Source organism: Mandrillus leucophaeus, unplaced genomic scaffold, assembly GCF_000951045.1.
Source record: "Mandrillus leucophaeus isolate KB7577 unplaced genomic scaffold, Mleu.le_1.0 Scaffold448, whole genome shotgun sequence".
NCBI lineage: Eukaryota > Metazoa > Chordata > Mammalia > Primates > Cercopithecidae > Mandrillus > Mandrillus leucophaeus.
In genome coordinates, this window is record NW_012104787.1 from 1,528,658 (window position 1) to 1,538,699 (window position 10,042).

Sequence of the window (10,042 nt, forward strand, 5' to 3'; positions counted from 1 at the left end):
CGTCATTTCGTTATGTACCCAGTAGTCATTCAGGAGCAGGTTGTTCAGTTTCCATGTAGTTGAGCGGTTTTGATTGAGTTTCTTAGTCCTGAGTTCTAATTTGATTGCACTGTGGTCTGAGAGACAGTTTGTTATAATTTCTGTTCTTTTACATTTGCTGAGGAGTACTTTATTTCCAACTATGTGGTCAATTTTAGAATAAGTGCGATGTGGTGCTGAGAATAATGTATATTCTGTTGATTTGGAGTGGAGAGTCCTGTAGATGTCTATCAGGTCTGCTTGGTGCAGAGTAGAGTTCAATTCTTGAATATTCTTGTTAAGTTTCCGTTTTGTTGATCTGTCTAATGTTGACAGTGGGGTGTTAAAGTCTCCCGTTATTATTGTGTGGGAACCTAAGTCTCTTTGTAAGTCTGTAAGGACTTGCTTTATGAATCTGGGTGCTCCTGTATTGGGTGCATATATATTTAAGATAGTTAGCTCTTCTTGTTGAATTGTTCCCTTTACCATTATGTAATGGCCTTCTTTGTCTCTCTTGATCTTTGTTGGCTTAAAGTATGTTTTATCAGAGACTAGGGTTGCAACCCCTGCCTTTTTTTGTTTTCCATTTGCTTGGTAGATCTTTCTCCATCTGTTTATTTTGAGACTATGTGTGTCTCTGTATGTGAGATGGGTCTCCTGAATACAGCAAACTGATGGGTCTTGAGTCTTTATCCAATTTGCCAGTCTGTGTCTTTTCATTGGACCATTTAGCCCATTTACATTTAAGGTTAATATCGTTATGTGTGGTCTTGATCCTGTCATTATGATATTAGCTGGTTATTTTGCTCACTTGTTGATGCAGTTTCTTCCTAGCATTGATGGACTTTACATTTTGTCATGTTTTTGCAGTGGCTGGTACCGGTTATTCCTGTCCATGTTTAGTGCTTCCTTGAGGATCTCTTGTAGGGCAGGCCTGGTGGTGACAGAATCTCTCAGCATTTGCTTGTCTGTAAAGGATTTTATTTCTCCTTCACTTATGAAACTTAGTTTGGCTACATACGAAATTCTGGGTTGAAAATTCTTTTGTTGAAGAATGTTGAATTTTGGCCTCCACTCTCTTCTGGCTTGTAGAGTTTCTGCCAAGAGATTTGCTATTAGTCTGATGGGCTTCCCTTTGGGTAACCCGACCTTTCTCTCTGGCTGCCCTTAATTAACATTTTTTTCCTTCATTTCAACCTTGGTGAATCTGACAATTATATGTCTCGGAGTTGCTCTTCTCAAGGAGTGTCTTTGTGGCGTTCTCTGTGTTTCCTGAATTTGAATGTTGGTCTGCCTTGCTATGTTGGGAAAGTTATCCTGGATAATATCCTGCAGAGTGGTTTCCAGCTTGGTTCCATTCTCCCCGTCACTTTCAGGTACACCAGTCAGATGTAGATTTGGTCCTTTCACATAATCCTATGTTTCTTGGAGGCTTTGTTCATTTCTTTTTACTCCTTTTTCTCTACACTTCTCTTCTCTCTTCATTTCATTCATTCGAGATTCAATCACTGATAGTCTTTCTTCCAGTTGATCGAGTCGGTTACTGAAACTTGTGCATTTGTCACGTAGTTCTCATGTCATGGTTTTCATCTCTATCAGGTGGACTTCTCTGCATTGATTATTCTAGTTAAACATTTGTCAAATCTTTTTTCAAGGTTTTTAGTTTCTTTGCGCTGGGTACGTAATTCCTCCTTTAGCTCTGAGAAGTTTGATCGACTGAAGCCTTCTTCTCTCATTTGTCAAAGTCATTCTCTGTCCAGCTTTGTTCTGTTACTGGCGAGGAGCTGCATTCCTTTGGAGGGGGAGATGCACTCTGATTTTTTGAATATCGAGCTTTTCTGCACTGCCTTTTCCCCATCTTCGTGGTTTTATGTACCTTTGGTCTTTGATGATGGTGACGTACTGATGGGGTTTTGGTGTGGATGTCCTTTCTGTTTGTTAGTTTTCCTTCTAACAGTCAGGACCCTCAGCTGCAGGTCTGTTGGAGTTTGTTGAGGTCCACTCCAGACCCTGTTTGCCTGGGTGTCAGCAATGGAGGCTGCAGAAGAGAGAATATTGCTGAACAGCAAGCATTGCTGTCTGATTGTTGCTCTGGAAGCTTCGTCTCAGAGGTGTACCTGATCGTTTGAGGTGTGAGGTGTCAGTCTGCACCTAGTGGAGGATGTCTCCCCATTAGGCTACTCGGGGATCAGGGACCCACTTGAGCAGGCATTCTGTCTGTTTTCAGATCTCAGCCTCCGTGCTGGGAGAATCACTACTCTCTTCAAAGCTGTTAAACTGGGACATTTACATCTACAGAGGTTTCTGCTGCTTTTTATTTAGCTGTGCCCTGTCCCCAGAGGTGGAGTCCACAGAGGCAGGCAGGCCTCCTTGAGCTGCAGTGGACTCCACCCAGTTCGAGCTTCCAGGTGGCTTTGTTTACCTACTTAAGCCTCAGCAATAGCGGCCGCCCTTCCCCTAGCCTCCCTTTCGCCTTGCAGTTTGATCTCAGACTGCTGTGCTAGCAATGAGGGAGGCTCCGTGAGTATGTGACCCTCCGAGCCAGGTGCGAGATATAATCTCCTCGTTTGCTGTTTGCTAAGACCCTTGGTAAAGCACAGTATTAGGATGTGTGTGAGTGACCCGATTTTCCAGGTGTTGTGTATCACGGTTTCCCTTGGCTAGGAAAAGGAATTCCCTTCCCTCTTTTGCTTCCAGGGTGAGGTGATGCCTTGCCCTGCTTGGGACCTGGCTCGTTGGGCTGCACCCCCTGTCCTGCCCCCACTGTCCAACACGCCCCAGTGAGATGAACCCGGTACCTCAGTTGGAAATGCTGAAATCACCCGTTCTGTGTCGCTCATGCTGGGAACTGGAGGCTGGAGGTGTTCCTATTGAGCTATCTTGATCTCCCCCCTCCTTTAAGATTTTAAATGCCAAATTATTTACTTAGGTAGTGAACTATAATGTTAACATCAAATAAAAAGATATCCACATCTACTCCTATTTCTGTATTAATAAATTGTGATGATGTATCAATCAGTAGGATCATGTACCATTAGGAGTTGAAATAATGGAATGTGGTACATCCTAAAGCTTATTTTGTCATTCATTTAGCCAATAATATTAATTACTTAATATCACTGTTCAAGCTATCATCTTTGAGAAATACTGATTTAACAATAGTTTACACTAATTATGCAACAAAAAATTTTAAAGTCAAGCAAACCATAGGTTAATTCCCCCATTACTTGATAATGCAAAAAAAAAAAAAAAATACTTTTACTATAGTACTTAATATAATAAACTTATTTTTAAATTTAAATTGCAAAAGCTGTCACAGGCTTTCTATGGTATATGGAATTGTAATAACATACCTTTAATTGATGTTTGTTGGAATTCACAACATTTATAGACTTTTTAAATAGACTTTATTTTTTGGTAGTTTTAGGTTCATAGCAAAATTGAGCAGACAGCTCAGAGATTTTCCCATGTACCCCCGTGCCCTTACATGCATAGTCTCCCCCATTATGAACATTTCTTACCAGAGTGGTATATTTGTTGCCATTGAACCTACAATGATGTATCATTATCACCCGGTCCATACTTTATAGTAGGATTCATGTTTGGTGTTTTATATTCCATCAGTGTAGACAAATGTATTATGACACCATTATACAGGTTGAATATCCCTTATCCAAAATGTTTTGAGACCAAATTGTTTCTGATTTTGGATTTTGGAATATGTGTATATGTGTAGTGAGAGATATTAGAGATGGAACCCAAATCTAAGCATTAAATTTATTTATGCTTCATCTACACATGGCCTCAGGGTAATTTTATCCAATATTTTAAATAATTTTATGCATGAAGCAAAGTTTGCCTAAAATGAACTATAAGAAAGCAAAGATGTTCAGTGTAGAATTTTCCCCTTGTAGTGTCATGTTGGTGCTTAAAGTTTTTCAGGATTTGGAGCATTTCAGATTTCAGATTTTCAGCTTCAGAGTACTCAAACTGTAGTGTAATGTAGACTAGTTCCACTGCCCTAAAAATCCTCTGTGTTCTACCTATTCATCCCTTTCTTCCCAGAAACCATCAGCAATCACTGATATTTTTAATGTCTCTATAGTTCTACCTTTTCCAAAATGTCATAGAGTTGGATTCTTATAGTGTTTATCCTTTTCAGATAGGCTTTTTTTACTTAGTAATGTGTTTAAGTTTCCTTCATGTCTTTTCATGGTTTGATAGCTTATTTCTTTTTACCAGTTAGCAAAAATAAATGAGTTATTATCCACTCACCTACTGAGGGACATCTTGGTTGTTTACAAGTTTTGGCCATTATGAATAAAACCTGTATAAATATCCACATACAGGCTTTTGTGTGGACATAGTTTTCAATTCCTTTGAGTAAATACCATGAATTGTGATTGCTGCATCATGTGGTACAGTATGTTTAGTTTTGTAAGAAACCACCAGACTGTCTTCCAAAGTAGCTATACCATTTTGCATTCTCACCAGCAATAAATGAGACTTCCTATTGCTTCACATCCTTGCCAGCCTTTGGTATTATCAGTGTTCTGAATATTGAACATTCTAATAGACTTATAGTCATATCTCCTTGTTTTATTAATTTGCATTTTACTGATGATATATGATGTGGAGTATCTTTTCATATTATTATTTGCCATCTGTGTATCTTCTTTGGTGATGTGTTTGTTAAGGTCCTTGGCTCATTTTTCAATAGGGTTGTTCATTTTCTTATTGTTGAGTTTTAAAATCTCTTTGTATATTTTGTATAACAATTCTTTATCAGATTTGCCTTTTGAAAATATTTTCTTCCAGTCTGTGGCTTGTCTTTTCATTCCCTTAGCAATGCCTTTTACAAAGCAGGGGTTGTTTTAATTTTTAATTTTTGTGGGCATATAGTAGGTCTGTGTATTTGTAGGATTCATGAGATATTTTCATATAGGCATACAATGCATAATTATCACATCAGGGTAAATGGAGTATCCATCACCTCATGCATTTATCCTTTCTTTGTGTTACGAACAATCCATTTATACTCTTAGTTATTTTTATATGTGCAATAAATTATTGTTTACTATAGTCACCCAGTTATGCTGTCAACAGAGTTCTTAATTTTAATGAAATCCAACCTGTTGTTTCTTTCTTCCAAGGATGTTGCCTTTGCTGTCATATGTAAAAAGTTATTACCAACCCAAGGTCATCTAAATATTCTTCTATTATCTTCTAGGAGTTTTATATTTTTGTGTTTTACATTTAGATCTGATTCATTTTGAATTAATTTTTGTGAAGGGTGTCAGGTCTGTGTTTAGATTCATTTTTTTGCACTTCATCTCTTTTAAGATTCCAAGTTCTTTCAGAAGACGTTCCTTGGCTGGGATTCCAATTTTGGCTCTGCAAGGACATATTACTACTCTGATACTAAAATCAGACTTATAATTGTAGTGCTCTGTTTTCTAAGTCAGGAAATAAGGAAAGGACTAGGACACCAGTAACAGCCATGGTCTTAAGGCTCCAAAAAGATGTAGAGAGAAAAATATATAAATACATTAACTTAGTGGAGGTGAGGGAGGAGGATGACCTTGGTGCCCCCTACCCTTTTTAAGCACAGGTAAAGTTGATGCATAATAATGTCAACATGTACTTCTTTAATTTTTTGGTAGCAGGTAAAAGGTAAATTAAAGCTTACCAATGTTTTGTAAAATTCTATATATCACTGGCCCTCTTATATTTTATCAGTGCCGAAAATGTGATGCTTGAATCCAAAAACAAATGAAATTAAGGTTTGATTAAACCGATTCTAGGACTTCATTACTTTGCTACTTCTGACTTATTGCCTCATATTACTATTACTCCTAATTGTACTAGGTTGCTTTGGTTTGGATTCCAGCAAACGAGGTAAGTTGGGACAATTGACCTCAAAATAAAGTTTTTGTACTGCTGGGATGTCATTTGGCTGATTTTCTAATTTTGTTGGGCTTGGATCAGAATTAATTATGTGTTATTTTCATATCAATGTCAAGTCTGTATTTATAGTATTCTTTTTTTTTTAGAAGTCACAGAATTTTAAAAAGTAGCAGAAAAATAGTAAATGATACTGAAAAAATTTTAGCACTTACATTTTGGTCATGATCTTCTAAAGCCTCCTAAAAGAAACATTGCTTTTGTGAATAGTGCTGCAGTGAACCTACACATTCATGTGCCTTTATAATAGAATGATTTATATTACTTTGGGTATATACCCAATAATGGGATTGCTGGGTTGAATGGTATTTCTGTGTCTACATCTTTGTGGAATCACCACACTGTCTTTCACAATGGTTGAACTAATTATACTCCCACCGACAGTCTATAAGCATTCTATTTTCTCTGCAACCTCACCAGCATCTGTTATTTTTGGACTTTTTAATAGCCATTCTGATGGCTGTGAGATGATATTTCATTGTGGTTTTTATTTGCATTTCTCTAATGATCAGTGATGTTGAGCTTTTGTTTATATGCTTATTGGCCGCATGTATGTCTTCTTTTGAGAAGTGTTTGTTCATTTAGTTTGCCCACTTACTAATGGGTTTGTTTGGATTTTTCTTGTAAGTGTGTTTAAGTTCCTTCTAGATGCTGGATACTACACTTTTGTCAGATACATAGTTTGCAAAAACTTTCTCCAATTCTGTAGGTTGTCTGTTTACTCTGTTGATAGTTTCTTTTGCTGTGCAGAAACTCTCCATTTGTAGAGCCCTGCAGGATAGATTTAGCATAATTCTTGAAGACCCTAGTATTTTCAGAATGGTCAGTGAGCATTGGCTTCAACTTAAAGTCACTAGCTCCACTAGTCCCTACCAAGAGAGTCAGCCTGTCCTGTGAAGCTTTGAAGCCAGGCATTGACTTTTCCTCTCTAGACATGAAAGTCCTAGATGGCATCTTCTTCCAGTATTTATGGTTGTTTTATCTACATTGAAACTCTGTTATTTAGAATAACCACCTGCATCAATGATGTTAGTTAGATCTTCTGGATAGCTTAATGCAGCTTCTATACTAGCACTTGCTGCTTTACCTTGTATGTTTTTGTTACAGATATGGCTTCTTAAACCTCATGAAGCAACTTCTGCTAGCTTCCAACTTGTCTTCTGCAGTTTCCTCACCTCTCTCAGCCTTCACAGAATTGAAGAGAATTAGGGCCTTGGATTAGGCTTTGGCTTAAGGAAATGTTGTGGCTGGTTTAATCTTCTATCTAGACCACTCAGACTTTCTCTGTATCAGCAATAAGGCTTTCTCTTTCTTATCATGTGTGTATTCACTGGAGTAGCACTTTCAATTTTTTTCGAAAACTTTCCCTTTGTATGCACTACTTGGCTTTTTGCCATAAGGGCTGGTTATCTCAACTTTTGACATGCTTTCTTCTCTAGCTTATTCATTTCTAGCTTTTGATTTAAAGTTAGAGATATGTGACTCTTCCTTTCACTTGAATATTTAGAGATCACTATAGGGTTATTAATTAGCCTAACGTTGATGTTGTGTCTCAAGGAATAAGAAGGCCCAAGTAGAGGGAGAGAGACAGGAAAATGGCCAGCTGGTGGAGCAGTCAGAACACACACAACATTTACTGATTAAGTTCCCTGTCTTATATGGGCTCAATTCATGTTGACCCCAAACAATTATAAGAGTAATATCAAAGATTAATTATTACAGTTTACCATAACAGACATACTATTAATGAAAAAGTTTTAAATACTGCGAGAATTACTAAAACGTGACACAGACGTGAAGTGAGCACATGCACTTGGAAAAATGGCCCCAGCAGACTTCCTTGACATGGGGTTGCCAGAAACCTTCAGGTTGTGAAAAGCACAGTAAAACGAAGCACAACAAAAAATGTATTTCTTAAACCACAAGACTATAATGGACAAGAAAGAGCTGGGACTGGAGACAGGTGACCAACATGTTAATCTAAGTCAGGAATCCCTAAAGTGAAGAGTAGCAGTAGTTAAAAAAAAAAAAAAGAGAACGAGAGATTAATTAAATAAATAATTGTAAGATATAATTAGTAACATTGAATCCTGATACACCCACAGAAAATATATACAAACGTGTTTCAATAGTGAAAATTTATGGTAGATTCTATTATTGGTCCCGATTTTCGAACACGTCCATCAAAGCCCTTTGCCATATAATTTTTTAGGAACCTCCTGTTGGGAGTGGAGTGGACTTCCTTGCCTTACGAATTTGTATTTGACCACTTAACTTGTTATTACCAATGGATAGAGCCCCTGAGTATATACTTACTCTCTTGTACATCTACCATGCAATAAGAATATGTGTGACAATTTTTTGGTCTCAGGAGAAGGATGAGAGATACATGGGGGAGAGCTACCCCCAGATCAGATAATTCTTCAGTTATCTGATCTGGGGTCAGATAATTCTTCAGTTAGCCATGTACTCATGAATGAACCCAGTTGAGCCCAGCCTGGAGCAGCCATTTTTTAAGCAGTGCACAGATTTAGGAAAAATAATAAGTTATGATTGTTTTAAGCCTCTGAGTTTTAGGGTGGCAGTCATAGCTAACTGATATAAAGTTTCTATTCTGCCAAAAAAAAAGTTTTTAAAGAAGTTATGTTCTATTATCTTTTCACACATCAGTTGATGTAAAAACAAAAGATAATCTACTGATCCAACAGGAAAACTGCTTGCATTATTGGTTTTATTTATTAGACTGCCTTAATGAAGCAATCACACAACTGGAAAGGGAAAAGTAAAACTAATATAATTTATAAAAATAGCTTTATTGAGATGTACCTTATATACCATACAATTTACTTATTTTAAATGCACAATTCAATGATTTTTAGGATACTTATTTTTGCCACTGTCATCACAATGTAATTTCAAACATTTCCATCATCCCAAAAGAAATCTTTGTGCCCCTCACCAGTTACTTTTTTTCCTCTCCCACCTCCAGCTTAAGACTGTGTAACCACAAATCTACCTCCTATCACTATAGATTTGCCTATTCTAGACTTTTCATAGCAATAGAACTATACAACATATAGAGATTTTTGTGTTTAGGTTTTTTCACTGAGCATTTTTTAAAGTGCTTCTATATTGAAGAATGTTTTAGTAGTTCTTTCTTTTTTATTTCGGGATAGTAATCCATTATTTGATTTTATCACATTTTGTTTATCTATTCATCAGTTAATGGATATTTGAGTTCTCTACTTTCGTCCATTATCAATAATGGTATGAACATTCATTTACAAGTGTTTGTACAAATATTATGTTTTTATTTCTCTTAGATAAGTACTTAGTAGTAGTAAAATTTCTGGGTCATATGGTAACTCTGTCTTCAGCATTCTGAGAAACTTAAAGTTTTCCAAAGTGACTGTACCATTTTACACTCCCACCACAAATTTAGGAGGGAACACTGATAGTAATTTAATTATACTGAATATTCAATTTATACTATTAGGGACTTTAGTATCATAATATAGAATGATAATAAGTATATATAAAAGATAATAATCAGATAATCTGATAATGATAAAACTGTGAAATGCACTTTTCTCTATAGTGAATCATATATGTAAGTTATGCAACAGGTGAAGAAATGTGTAAGATAGGCCTTTTAAAACACAATCTTAAATCTTATTAAGGTTTTCTAGAGTAATATAAATAATGCAACAATAGAAATAAGATCTACCTATTTTCTACTATTCTGTAAAATTATTAAATAAGTTTTATTTCTATAGTAATCTTGTTATACCAAGCTCACTTTACTTTTGTGCCTATACAGAAATTACACTAATTTTTTTCGCCATTAAAAAAATTAAAATAGGCTTTGATGTTTGTAGACTTCAGAGAAGTTGTCATTATATCTCAAGTGCTATGGAATGTGAACTTTACTAAGAATCAATTATATAGCCTAAGTTGGTGTTTTATATTTGTTTTTCCTGCACTTTTGTGGAAACCTGTAAAATATGCTAACATGGAACTATTTGGTCTTATTTAGACAGTATTTTTTTTTTTTTTTTTT

The 10,042-nt window shown here is 36.2% G+C and overlaps 1 protein-coding gene across 7 annotated transcripts in view; it reads left to right on the top strand.

The window, feature by feature from the left end:
- GPHN (gephyrin) overlaps window positions 1-10,042 on the top strand; it is a 767,219-nt gene that overhangs the window by 282,142 nt on the left and 475,035 nt on the right. The window lies entirely within an intron of this gene.